This window comes from Camelus bactrianus, chromosome 35, assembly GCF_048773025.1.
Source record: "Camelus bactrianus isolate YW-2024 breed Bactrian camel chromosome 35, ASM4877302v1, whole genome shotgun sequence".
NCBI classification, from domain to species: Eukaryota; Metazoa; Chordata; class Mammalia; order Artiodactyla; family Camelidae; genus Camelus; species Camelus bactrianus.
In genome coordinates this window covers 11,546,410-11,559,903 of record NC_133573.1, presented here as the reverse complement: position 1 = coordinate 11,559,903, position 13,494 = coordinate 11,546,410, and the positions used below count along the sequence as shown (strand labels likewise).

At 43.9% G+C, this 13,494-nt stretch overlaps 1 long non-coding RNA gene across 1 annotated transcript; it reads right to left on the bottom strand.

Annotated features, from left to right (window-relative positions):
* Nucleotides 1–3,557: 3,557 nt before the first annotated feature.
* LOC123619157 (uncharacterized) lies at nucleotides 3,558–6,840 on the bottom strand. Its single transcript, XR_006727698.2, has 3 exons — nucleotides 6,523–6,840; nucleotides 4,210–4,327; nucleotides 3,558–4,071 (listed from the first exon to the last, which is right to left on the bottom strand). It is a non-coding gene; the product is annotated as an uncharacterized LOC123619157 (long non-coding RNA).
* Between the last annotated feature and the right edge of the window lie 6,654 nt (nucleotides 6,841–13,494).

Genomic DNA, 13,494 nt, shown 5'->3' with positions numbered 1-13,494 from the left:
GAGATCACGCAGTCTGTTTCTCCTGCCGGTTGGTGAGCTCTCTCTCTCTCTCAACAGTGGCTGCTTCCCTCCTGCCCCCATTCTCTTGTGTATTTGTTGACCTGAAATAAATAGACTGCTATATATTTCTCCAGCAAAAAAAATAGGCTTATTCGAGATCAGGAGAGAATTGCAATTTGGGGTCTGTGACCATGGCAAGCCATGGGCAAGTCCTCACACAGCAAGGAAAGAAGAATGCTTTTATAGAGGGGAAGGGAAGTCAGGATGCCGCTGGTAGGCAGAACCAATGGCTTTTCATTGGCTGAGTACTTGCCAGGAACAAAGAGGAGTCTTTCTTCCTCCTGTTAGGCTCTGCTATTGTGACAGGGCGTGAGAGCACAGCCCGCAACACCCCTACCCCACCCCCTCCCCTCTTTTGGTCTCTTGACTCTATTTAATTGAGGTTTCTGTTTATTAATTTTTTACATATTCCTTCTGCCACCCCTTCTTTGCTGTGATCTGCCCTGGGGGGCTGACAGATAGGGACTGCATCACCCGTGTGCCCCTGCTTCCTGGCTTCTGCTTGGGTTTGGTCAATGGGAGGCACCAGTAGAAGATGGCAGGGCAGGGGGAGAGAAAGGACTAGGTGTTCATCCCCATCTGTACACATACACACACACGCACACCACACACACAAATAGCCCCCTCGCAGGTGACACAGTTCCCTCCCCTGGTCCCTTCAGCCTAGAACTGTTCACACTTCCTCGGAATCTGGTTCTAGGGGCTTTGACATCCCTTCGGCTCCCTTAACTGTGTCCACACCTTTGACCAGTCCTTTGATTCCTTTCAGTTAAACCTTTGTGAGTCCTGCCAGGAAGACCACCTCAGAGAGGTCCTCGCTGCCCTTCTAACACCCTGGACACCTCAGGGCCTTTACAATGGTTCCGGAAAACCCCCGGGCTAAAGACTGGGTCTCAGCTGAAGGGCAATGTTAACGCTACCTGTTGCACTTCTCAGATTCCCTTCCCTCCAGGACCTCTGAAGCCTGATGACCTGAGAAGGTTTGGAAGCTCCTGCCTCTGGACCTGTCTGCCACAGAGGTCACCTTCCCTCTAATCCTAAGACGTTTCTAGTCAGTGGATGCTTTGGCAAAATCATCATAACCTTTCTAAGAGACAAACCCACTGGATCTATCCCAGGACCCTGGGAAGATATGGCATCTCCTTTACCATCACCATCACCACCATGATCTCAAAAACATGAACAGAATAGCCCTGGGGTCAAGTGTGGGTCACATGTGGCAGAGGCTGGGATAAACGGGGCTCCAGAACAACCAAGGGAACTTTATGCCTTGGGCACCTGCAAACTGGAAGCTGAGAGCTGGCTCACTTTCCACCTGACAGACTCATTCAAGGTCCAGCTCAGTTCTCAAATGTCACCTCCTCTGTGAGACCTCCTTCTCCAGAATTAATTATGGATTGTGTCCCCTCAGAGTCTGGGGACATATCACATTCTGTTAGTTATTGGTTTACCTGCTGACCCCTGTCCTTTCAATCAGGACTTGGGTCAGGCAAGTCAACATTTTCTAGATGTTCACAAGTATGTATGACAAAACATGCCTCAACTTTAACTTGCCCAGGATCAAGGCCAAGAAATTAACCTAGACAGTTTCATTTGCCTTTCCTGAAGACCAGTGGGAACCAGGAACATCCTAGGGTTTTCAATGGTTGGAAAATGAGCTCACTTCACAGGCGTTTCCTTTGCTTAGATTAATAAGAGGACAAAATGCTTGACCTCAAGTCAGGAGACCTCAGCTGAAATCCACACTCCACTGCTTGTTTCTGGGTAACCCTCAGCAGTTGACTTCAGCTGTCCTTCCCTCAGGCTCCTCATCCAAGAAGCCCTGAACACAATAATGGATGCGGAGAGCATGGCCCTATAAGGAAGCTTGGTAAGGACAGGAGTCTGGCTAAGCCCTAGTGCTGCAACCCTGAAGGAGCCACACAGCTAGAAGGGAGTGGTGGCCCCCAGGACTGTGTTTGGCAAAACAATAGATGAACTGCTTGATTTGGCTCTGCACTTGAGGACACAGACACCCCAGATTTGGAGAGGGAGGAATTGGGGAGGGCGCTTGCTGGAACTGTTTGGTTTGAGACGAAAAAGAGGAGACTTGGGAAGCAGAGAGAGAGAAGGAAGGAGGAGCTGCCCTAGGGAGAAGAACTTGAGGGAAGGACAGACTTAGAGCAGACATTTCTGAGTGAGTGCAGAATAACATCTCTTCCTCACGAAGTCCTCTATAAGGCTTACCCTGTGCACCAGTGTCTTGGCGGTAGACAGGTGATTTAAGGGGCTACAGTGATGAGCTGAGACTAGTCACAAGGGAAATGGGATGAGGAACATGACTGTCCCCAAAGCCCTAATCACATTGCACTACACAAGGATGGGCTGATTTGTAAGTGAGTATAGCAGGCATGTAACAGAGGGGTGTACTAGTGCCCTCTCCACATGTTCTAAGTCTTGCCCATTCAACACCCCCTCCTCCCTGGAGTACGGCCACAGAGTAGGAGTCAGACCTTCTTGCAGACACCTAGACTTTTGTACACAGGAGATCCTGCCTGGTCAATTAAGAACGAGCTTCAAAAAAACAAGGTTCTACCATATAGCACAGGGAGCTATATTCAGTACCTTGTAATAACCTATAATTAAAAGGAATACAAAAAAGAATATATATGTATAACTGAATCACTATGCTATACACCAGAAACTAACACAACATTGTAAATTAACTATACTTCAATTAAAAAAAAAGAGAGAATGGGCACCAGGTATAGGGTTGAGACCTAACACATGTGCAATTACTCCATTTCTGAGTGCATAGATGACAAAAATTGCTACAGAAAGAAGAGAAGCAAGTTCAGAAAAAACAGAGCTAATCCAAGATGAATTAAGCTTTTGTTGCTCTAGGAGGAGGGAGGATGAAGAAATGTCACTTTCTCAGAAGGTCCTTAAGAACATGAGTTTATAATGGTTCAGTAAGCCAGGTCATTGCTGATCTGAGTGATAAGAAAACAATTAACATAGATTTAATTTCCATAGGACCTGAGTGTTCAAGACGAGGGTAGTCCCTTCAATGACTCTCTGCCCTGAAAGTCCTCCTTGCTACCCCAGGCTGCCACATTATCTGATCTGGTGACTCCTTCCCTGGAGCCTTGGCTGGGCTCCTCACTGCTCTCAGGTGCCACAGGACTTTATCCCTTCCCATCCCGGGAATATCTCATCTCTGGCTCTGCTGCTGGATCCAGACACACTCTTCCCACGCCCTCCAGGACCTCTAGTGAATTGGCATCTCTGTTTCTGGCTCCCACAAAAACAGGGAAATTGTTAGGCTGTTTTACAGCCGTACTGTAATTCCAGGACTGTGGGATTATAAGGTCTGCTTGAAAAATGAAGTGGTAGGCAGAGGAGTGAAGCAAAGAAGGAAAAAATAGAGAATTTTTTTTTCTTTCTTTCTTTCTTTCTTTCTTTCTTTCTTTCTTTCTTTCTTTCTTTCTTTCTTTCTTTCTTTCTTTTTTTTTCTTTTTCTTTTTCTTTTTTTTTTTTTTTTTTTTGGTGAGAGTATGAGAGAGAACTTTTCAGTAAAAATTTCTGCCATGAGTGAAAGCAGAGAGTCAGGGAAACCCCTGCGTGTTCAAGGCAACAGAAAATGGTAGCTTGGATTAGAGTGATGGCCGTGGAGATGGGGAGAAAGAGCCACTTGTAAACCATATTTTGGTGATAGGACCAATAGTACCTGCTAATCAGGGTGGATGAGGGGCTTGAGTAATCCTTTTGCTTAGGCATTTGGTGTAAATAACTTCTGGTTTGGAGACTGGCGTCATTGACCACACACCAGGCAAGAATGTATAGCAGACATTTATTTTTGCCTCAAGTGGGATGGTTCTGGCAGGAGCGTGGAATCGGGCTGTCCATCCAAAGAGCAATGCTGTCATGTGAGGGTGGTGGTTACATCAAAGCAAAGAAGCTGCCACCGGCACTGTTGGATCTTGGAAGCTCTCAGAAGCCTTGGTTATATTTGTCTTTTGGAATAGGGTGCTGGAAACATGATGCAAGATAGTGAAGATACAAGCTGTACTTTTCTCAGAAATCCACCAAATGCACTTAAACCTCTTCAAAGAGTCCAGGAAATAAACAAGCTTTTAATTACACATTACAATGAAAAAAGAAACTTACATTTTTAAGGACAGATAGACCAGTGGGACAAATGCCTTTTTAAACTTTTTCCTTCTGATTTTAGTAGGACATAGCAGTTGGTTCTTCGCTGGGTCCTGAGCCATGATATGTTGGCTTTCTGGGAAAAAGGGAAAGGAAAAAAAAGAAGAAAGAAAAAACATCTATTAAAGAATTCCCTTCCTCCTCCTCCCCAGAGAAATGCCAATAAAACAGTGGAAATACCAAAAATTTGCTTTAAAATGTGTCCATGGGTTGGTTAAGTGAGTGGCAGCAGGGCTGGGGTTCTGTTCACTGCTTTGAAAACATCTGACAAAGGATGGAGTGGGGTGGTCAGGGTGAGATGGGGAAGTAGGGAATCAACTCAGCCTAGAGTCCAGGGAAGTCAGGGGATGTGGGAGAAGGGACTAGGGAGGGAGGGACATGGGAAAGAGGGAAGAGAGCTGGGGAAATTTGGAACTTCACAGCACATGACAGCATTGCTGGTAACCACTACCATATGTTGATCATGAAGTTGCAACACATGCTGGTTTTTCTTTTCTTTCTTTCCTTCTTTCCTTCTTTCTTCCTTCTTTCCTTCTTTCTTCCTTCTTTCCTTCCTTCCTTCCTTCCTTCCTTCCTCCCTCCCTCCCTTTCTTTCTTTCTTTCTTTCTTTCTTTCTTTCTTTCTTTCTTTCTTTCTTTCTTTCTTTCTTTCTTTCTTTCTTTCTTTCTTTCTTTCTTTTTCTTTTATCTTTTCTTTTTTGAGCAAAACCTTATTGTGGAGTCCAAATCTTTAAATTGCTGACAAACAGAGGGTTTACCTGTTCACCTCATGCAGGGATTTCCTCTTTGGGCCCCCTGTAGAGAGTGGTCTCTTTACATAGGTTTGCAAGGCCAAAATGTCAGGGCAGAGTCTAGTTTAGAAAGAGATTTCCTCTGGGTGAGTTTAAAGGCCTATGGGATTTATGTCATCTTTCCCATCTTTGGATGGAGAAGTAAACAGGCCTGACTTCACTGCAAAGAAAAAGCTTGGCTTAGTGGAGCCATGGTGCTTCTTAATTGACTCAACCTCATCCTGATTCTCACAGTGCCCTGTGCCACCCCCATTTTCCCAAACTCCAGCCTTGTCTTCCTCAGTCTGTGGCCTGGACTGTCCATCCCACAGCAAACGGGTGAGGCCATGCCACTCTCAAGCATTCTCTGGTCTTCATCCCAGCCCATCCCCCCTTATCATCATTTTTGCTCTAAAGTAGCCACCCCTGTGCCTGCAGCCCTCAAGGAGGAAAGACTGGGACACATCACTAATCTATGGAGCTGACATTTAAAGCAAAGGCTTCGATACATGCCAAAAAATAGGAAAGATGTAGACTGAAATAAAAAGTTGGTCTATTTCTTTTCAATCCCCTAATCACTCAGTTCCTCTTTTTGGAGGCAACCTCCTCCACCCCCATAATAATTTCTTGTATGTCTGTTGAGATATATACTATGTATCTGCAATCAGAACCATGTATGTTATTAAAATTTTTTACAATAGTAGCATATTTTACATAGTGTCTGCAGTTTTTTTTTTTCCACTTAATAATTTTTCTTGGAGAGATATTCATTTTGGTATATATAGAGCTACCTTTCCTTTTTAATGGCTACTTAGTATTCCATTCATACCTTGGTGGTTAATTTTATGTGTCAATTTGGCTGGGCCATGGGGTGTCCAGATATTTGGTCAAACATTATTCTGGATGTTTCTGTGAGGGTGTTTTTGGATAGGGTTTACACTTAAATTAGTGGGCTTTGAGTAAGAAGATTGCCTTCCATAATGTGGGTGGGCCTCATCTAATCAGTTGAAGGCCGGAATGGAAAAAAAGCTGAGTGCAAGCAGAGTGTTTTTGAACTTGAGCTACAACATGGGCTTCTTCCAGGCTCTCTAACCTGGATGCTTTGAACTTGAACTGCATAGGTAAAAAAAAACTCATCAAATTGTACACTTTGAATATGTAGTTATTGTAATTCAATTATATTTTTTAAAGCTATAAAAATCTTGAGTGTCAAAAGGTTAAGTATTAATGCTTTCTTCCTTTCTGTATTCCCTCTAGCACAATCTTAATCTTTCCCATGTAAATGAATGCTTCAGGAAAATTAGAGAATGTTACATACTCAAAAAGGCAAAAGGGCAAGCATATTAATATTTTTCCAAAATATCACCCCCAGTTAGTTACAAGTTTATATTGTGAGTAAACCCTCTACCCCATACCCTGCTCATCTCTCATCACATTCAAAAGGCCAGAAGCAACACTATCCTGAACTGTCAGATCCCCAGACACCAGCTGTGGTCACTGACCTGCAGAGTGGGCACAGCTGAGACCAGCTACAGCCTCCAGAGCAGGAGCTCATTGCTGGCCTTGAGGGCAGAAGCCTGAGAACATCCATGGGGCTGATGCCTTTTGTTGCTCCAAACTGAGCTCTCCCTCCCTGGCTGCAAGCTGTGGGAGGAGAAAGATAAGTCAGAGCCACAGTGCAGCCTGCAAGAGACCAGCTGAGAGGCTGGGGCACTCCTCATTGCTGGCAGCCTGTGCAGATGTCCTCCTGCCAGGCCCAGACAGGCCTTCGGCAGGTGCCTTAGATATAGGGCTGGACACTGGATGAGCAACCAGAACGTCCTATTCCAAAGCAGCCAATCCCTTGTGGCACAAGCCAGAAGCAAGAAGAAAATGGATGCACGGAGTGAAGGAGGAAGGGCAGTCCACTCCAGGTTATGGCTGAAAGGTTTTGACACTAGTATTCCAGCCCCACTTCATTCCAGAGAGGGGCAGGGGCTTTTTCAAAGTCTCATGCTCACTGCAGATCAACAAGCTCTGAATCTTGTGGCTGGGATGGTCTGAGAGTAGAAAACTCTGGGAAACTTTGTCTTCTAAGTAATTTTCACTGACATCAGCTGTTGCTATGGGGACCCCCTCCCTCCCCATCCCAGCCTACTCTCAGCCCCTCGAAACCTCTGACAGAAGGATCTACTGGGCTCATTCTGTTTCCCTTGGACTTCAGAGGACAATATTCTCCATTGTATAAACTGCACAAAAAAGGTCAACCAGTCTTGCCCATCCCCTGCTCACCCAACAGGGACAAACATTAATGGAATCTGCATTGTTTATTACTTTTAAAAATTATAGTCCAGGTATTTGGCAAGTTTATATTTGCAGAATAAAGAGAGGGATGCTTAAATGCTCAGATCTTGAAAACTCTGGGTTCTTTAGTCTCACTTACCCAAGACCCCTTTTCAGCCCCCAATTCCAAAGGGAGCTGGTAATTCTCCCAATGTGCAGGATTGTTTCAGCTCACAGACCCAGGATCCTTGTATTTCCTGGAGACTTACATTCTTGGTTATGCTTGGCTATTTGTCTTCACTTTAGATGTTTAAGAGCAGCTGTTAACTGAGTGATAAGGGTGGTGGAATATTCCATTCTCAGTAAGATGTATTTGTTGGTTGGTTGGTTGGTTGGTTTTTTGCGGGGGTTTAGTAATTAGGTTTATTTATTCATTCTTTTTATTTTTATTTTTTTAACATTTTTTTGTATTGAGTTATAGTCAGTTTACAATGTTGTGTCAATTTCCAGTGTAGAGCACAATTTTTCAGTTATACATGAACATACATATATTCATTGTCATATTGTTTTTCACTGTGAGCTACCACAAGATCTTGTATATATTTCCCTGTGCTATACAGTATAATCTTGGTTATCTATTCTACATGTGCCTGTCAGTATCTACAAATTTTGAACTCCCAGTCTGTCCCTTCCCACCCCCCTCCCCCTTGGCAACCACAAGTTTGTAGTCTATGTCTATGAGTCTGTTTCTGTTTTGTATTTATGTTTCCCTACTTCAAAAAGACACCTGCACCCCAATGTTCATAGCAGCAATATTTGCAATAGCCAAGACATGGAAACAGCCTAAATGTCCATTGACAGATGATTGGATAAAGAAGATGTGGTAAATTTATACAATGGAATACTATTCAACCATAAAAATGACAACATAACGCCATTTGCAGCAACATGGATGTCCCTGGAGAATGTCATTCTAAGTGAAATAAGGCAGAAAGAGAAAGAAAAATACCATATGAGATTGCTCATATGTAGAATCTATTTATTCATTTTTAATGGAGGTACTGGGGATTGAACCCAGGACCTTGTGCATGCTAAGCTTGTACTCTAACCACTTCCCCCTTTCTCAGTAAGATGTATTTAGAAGATCTTACCATTAAAAGTAACATCAGGTGAACAAAATGTGCAAAGAATCCCAAGATCAAGTAAAAATCAAGTAAATCAAGTAAATCAAGTTAAAGCACAAGTGAGGGATTGAAAAACCAGCAAAGGCAAAGCGTTCAAGAGCCTCATTTTACCTTGGCCAGAATGTGACTGAGAGTCAGGGTAAATTAATTCTGCCTAGGTAGGAAATGCTTGATACACATTGTCAAGGTCATGAAGGTCTGGACTAAAAATTAGGGAGCCCCATTTCGTATTTTTCAGAAATAGCTTAGAGGCAACTGGTCAGACCAGAGGTGGCATAGAACAAGCTACTGGGCAGGGTTCAACCAGAGAAACAGAATGGGTAGGAAGTATTTATCAAGAGAATTATTGCATGGAATTGGCTTAGTGACTGTGGGTACTGGCTGGGCAGAGCTGAAATCTGTAGGGTAAGCCATCAAGGAAGGCAGGTGGAACTCAGGGACATGGATGGAAGCTACTGTCTACGGGTAGAATTCTTCTTCACGGAAGCCTCAGCTCTGCACTTGAAGCTTTCAGCTGATTGAAATAGGCCCACCCAGATTATCTAGGATGATCTACTTTACTTAAAGTCCACTGATTATGGACTTTAATCACATCTGTAAAATAACTGCACTGCAACACCTGGATTTATGTTTGATTGAATAAGTGGAGGCTGTTAAGCTGACACATGAAAAAAGCCATTGCAACAGATTCTGCCTGTTGACCTCAGTCTAAGACATTTTCACAAAGTCCTCCTGAGAAATCTGGACCAGTCAGTGAAGTGGCAGCTGGGGCACCTAAGGGATAAGTCCCCCTGTGATGGGTGAATGGAGAGGCCCAGCCCAGATTATCTAGCACTTTCCAGCTGTGTACCAGGTGGGACTTTACCCCAGGGCATCGCAGGACAACCAGAGTATCAGAGCTGGGTAAGCCTTTAGACACTCTGAATCAAACTCTCATTGTCTATGGAGAAAAATGGGGCCCAGATCAGTAGAACAGCCAAGACCAGCCAGAAAAAGAACCAAGATCTCCTGCAAGAATGGGGGAAAGAATTAGAAGATTGAGAAGATGAGGAAAGAAGGAGGAAAAGGGCCTGATGGAGAAGGAAATGCAAACAGCCTCAAATCTCAGAGTCAAGAGGGACCCTGGGACTATTTCAGTCTACCCCTAATTGCACAGTTGGGGAAACTGAGGCCCTAGAGGGGAAAGAAGTTCCTCAATGTCATTCTGTGAGTTCAGGGTAGAACTGGAACTGAAGCCAGGCCCAGGTCTCCTGAGATGGTGCCGGTCCCCCCACTGCCTTCCCAGGGAGCTGGAGACTCTAAAGGCTGCCCCCTCATCCTTGGGCATTTGGAGACTGGCATTCTTGGAAAAGAAGAATCAATTCATTGATCTCAATAATTAGTTTAGGAATCAGAGCTCTGGGGCACTATGCCATGAGAACAATTCCAAACTCAGTCTCTGACCTGAAAAAATGTAACCACCTCTGTCCTGTGACCAAGGTGTCATCCCCACCCCAGTCATCCATGCAAAGGGTGCCAGGGAAGGGCTAGGGGGCTCGATGCTGGCCTGTCCCATCCCACCCTCCTAGTTCTCATCTGCAGAGGTGCACAGGGTTGGGGACAGGAGTCCTGTGGATGGCAGGGGATGACACTCTTCTTGTTCCATCTTAAAAATAGCAACATGGAGCACAGAGAAATCACCGGCTCAGGGCCATCCAGCGAGCTCCTGACTAAAACTCCAGTCCTCTAATTCTCAATTCAGCACCTTTGTTTGTTTTTTTTCTTCCCCCTCATTGTTTTCCAATCACTTACAGTTGATTCCAGCAGGGCAGCCCAGCATCCAGGCAGTGCTGTGACAGTGCCTGAAAGCATTCGTACTGTGCACTCATTGCCAGATGGAAGGTAGGCAGCCTTGACAGGGCTCAATAAGGCATCATTTAGCTGCTCATACTCATATATTAGAGGAGAAGTATTCAAGTATGGGGTTGAGATCTCATGTTTAAAAAACAAAAATCACAGAGAGAACTACCGTGGGCCTCTGGGAGAAACGTGAGCCTGGGCCTGCTCGGAGGCTGCGTAAACAGTGGTTATGAGCACGGCTAATCCCAAGCCCACTCGGGGCTCTGCAGGGCGCGTCAGCTCTGCCTGCGGCTCGTGAAATCCCTGTTCCAAACCGAACCCCTTTAGGGAGGACGCTAGCCAGGCCAGAAAGCCACCGTGGGTCAGGTCACAATGATGCTCGGAGAGACCCTGTGTCACGGAAGGTCACATTTCTGAATGACTAATGCTCATATCAGATGCCAAAGCTGGGCAGCAGTGGGTTTGCAGAGCTCTAAAATAGATGCTCTTCCAAGACTAAACAGTTTCTTTTATCTGTGATTCAGGGTTGATGACCCCATTTCGGGATGGCCCATCCATCAACAAATATTTACCAAGCTGGGCTCAGCGCTAGGTGTTTTGGTATTTAAAGAGGTTTAGAAACTTGCCCTGGCCTGCCAGGAGCTGTCTTGCTGAGGTAGTTAAGACAAGCTCATACACCGATACTGAACAGAACCAGCCTGGCTGTGCATAGGAATGGCGCCCTCTGGAGTTGTGTGTCATGACAGCCCTGGCCACGGTGGTCAAGGCTGGAGAGCTCAGGGGAGGAGAAGATCCCGGTGGGCTGAGCCGGTTGGGGAAGATGGCTGTTCACTGCCTGCACCCCTCCTCTTTCTTTCTCCTGCTGGCAGTCACTGGTTGGGCCTTTTGACAATGACAGAGGGCAGAAGGCCTGGTGACGGGCCTGCTTCTGAAGCACTTGAAGGAGGAGGGCATCTGCGTGGCAGGCAAGCCAGGTTGCATGTTCATGCCAATTTCCTTGGGGTCTTCTGCTGCATCACCCCGCCATGCCCAGCTGGCCCCTTGGCAAGTCCCCATGGCAGGTTTACTGGGGGCAGCTCTCCATCATGCTTACTGAGGCCCCTTGCCACTTCCCATTTCTCTAACCAATTTTGTGATGTCAGGGGCAAAAGTAACCAGCTAGCTTTTCCAAGCATCTCCCCTGATGCTTTTCCCTAGGGGGAAGTTTTACCTAAAAATGTTACTAAAATTTTACCATGATAGATAGGTTAACTTCAATGGAGTTAAGTGGTACCCTCCCCAGCCTCCTTTTTTGAAACACCAATCAGGAGGTGGGGGGACTTAAGTCATTATTACCTTGATGTGGGTTGTTTGTTCAGCTTTGCTGCATCAGCAGAAACCGAGTCTTAGATTAATGGTTCTCAAACTGTTTAGTCTTAGAACCCTTTGCACTCTTAAAAATTATAGGGGACACCAAAGAGCTTTTGTTTATCTGGGCTGTAGGTCAATTTCTGGTGTACAGCACAATACTTCAGTCATATAGGAACATACATATATTTGTTTTCATATTCTTTTTCACCATAAGTTACTTACTACAAGATATTGAATATGGTTCCCTGTGCTATACAGTATAAACTTGTTGTTTATTTTATATGTATTAGTTAGTATCTGCAAATCTCGAACTCCCAATTCATCCCTTCCCATGCCCTTCCCCCCACTCCGTAACTATAAATTTGTTTTCTATGTCTGTGAGTCTGTTTCTGTTGTGTAAGTAAATTTGTTTTTTTTTTTTTTTAAGGTTTCACATTTAAGTGATATCATGCGGTATTTTTCTTTCTCTTTCTGGCTTACTTCACTTAGAATGACATTATCCAGTTTTATCCATGTTGTTGCAAATGGCATTATTTTATTATTTTTATGGCCAAGTAGTATTCCATTGTATAAATATACCAGAACTTCTTTATCTAGTCATCTGTAAATGGACATTTAGGTTGTTTCCATGTCTTGGCTATTGTAAATAGTGCAGAAGCCATTCTTGACTTCTTTCTCTGCTCCCCACTCTCATCCCTTCTGTCACCAACTCTGTCAGTTACACCTCCTGAATAAAAATATCTCATATCTATACCTTTCCATTCTACTGCCACCATCTTACTTAGTATGCCACTATCAGTCACACATATATTTCTTTGACAGACTCCTCTCTCCAGTATGCCCACTTTAATCCATTCCCCATACTACATCCAGAATAATCTTTCCAAAGTGCAAATCTGATAATGCAACTCCCTTGCTTAAAACCCTTCAATGGTCTCTCATACTTCACATGAAGTCCGAAATAGCTTATGTTAAAGAATATTACTTTAGAAAAATAAAATCATGATTCTCATACAAATATACACTTAACACGTCAAAGATTTTATTTATCTCTTTATTTAATGAGAGAACCAGTAGTATGTTACAACCAGTTCAAAATAGAATTCAAAGTACCACACCTACATAGGTCAATCAGAAATGTTGAAATAACTTACAAATAGATGCAAAACTGGCTTTTCCTATGGGTGCTGGGAAAATGCATGTGACTCCGTGGATCAGAATTCATCTTCAGGTCTATAGACAAAAGATATTTTGCTATCAGTTATCTATAATTTATAAGCTTTAAATAACTCCAAAGGCAAAGAAAGGCACAAAGACCCTAGAATCAAATCATCCAGAAGGGTGACTTAGACAGCATACCCAGTTGGCTTTTTGGTCCATGCCAAAGCCTTTCTCAACTTTCTCCTGCACTTATCAGATCTTCTTGATCTGGCACAGGCTCTCCTGTTTCACCTCAGCTCTTACTCTTCTCTTCCCATTCCTCTCCACAACCCTCCCCCGAATCCCATTTCTCTAACTGTACTAAATTTCTTTCAGATTGGGATTATGCTAGCTGCTACAATAAATGAACCCCAAAACAGTATTGTTTTAAACCATTAAAGTTTATTTCTGGGTAGGGAGGGTAAGCTCAGTGGCAGAGCGAGTGCTTAGCACTCACAAGGTCCTGGGTTCAATCCTCAGTACCTCCATTAAAAAATAAATAAATAAATAAATAAATAAATAAATAAATAAACAAACAAACAAACAAACAAACAAACAAACCAAATCCTTCCCGCCCCAAGCAAAAATATAATAATAATAATAATAATAATAATAATAATAATAATAATAATAATAATA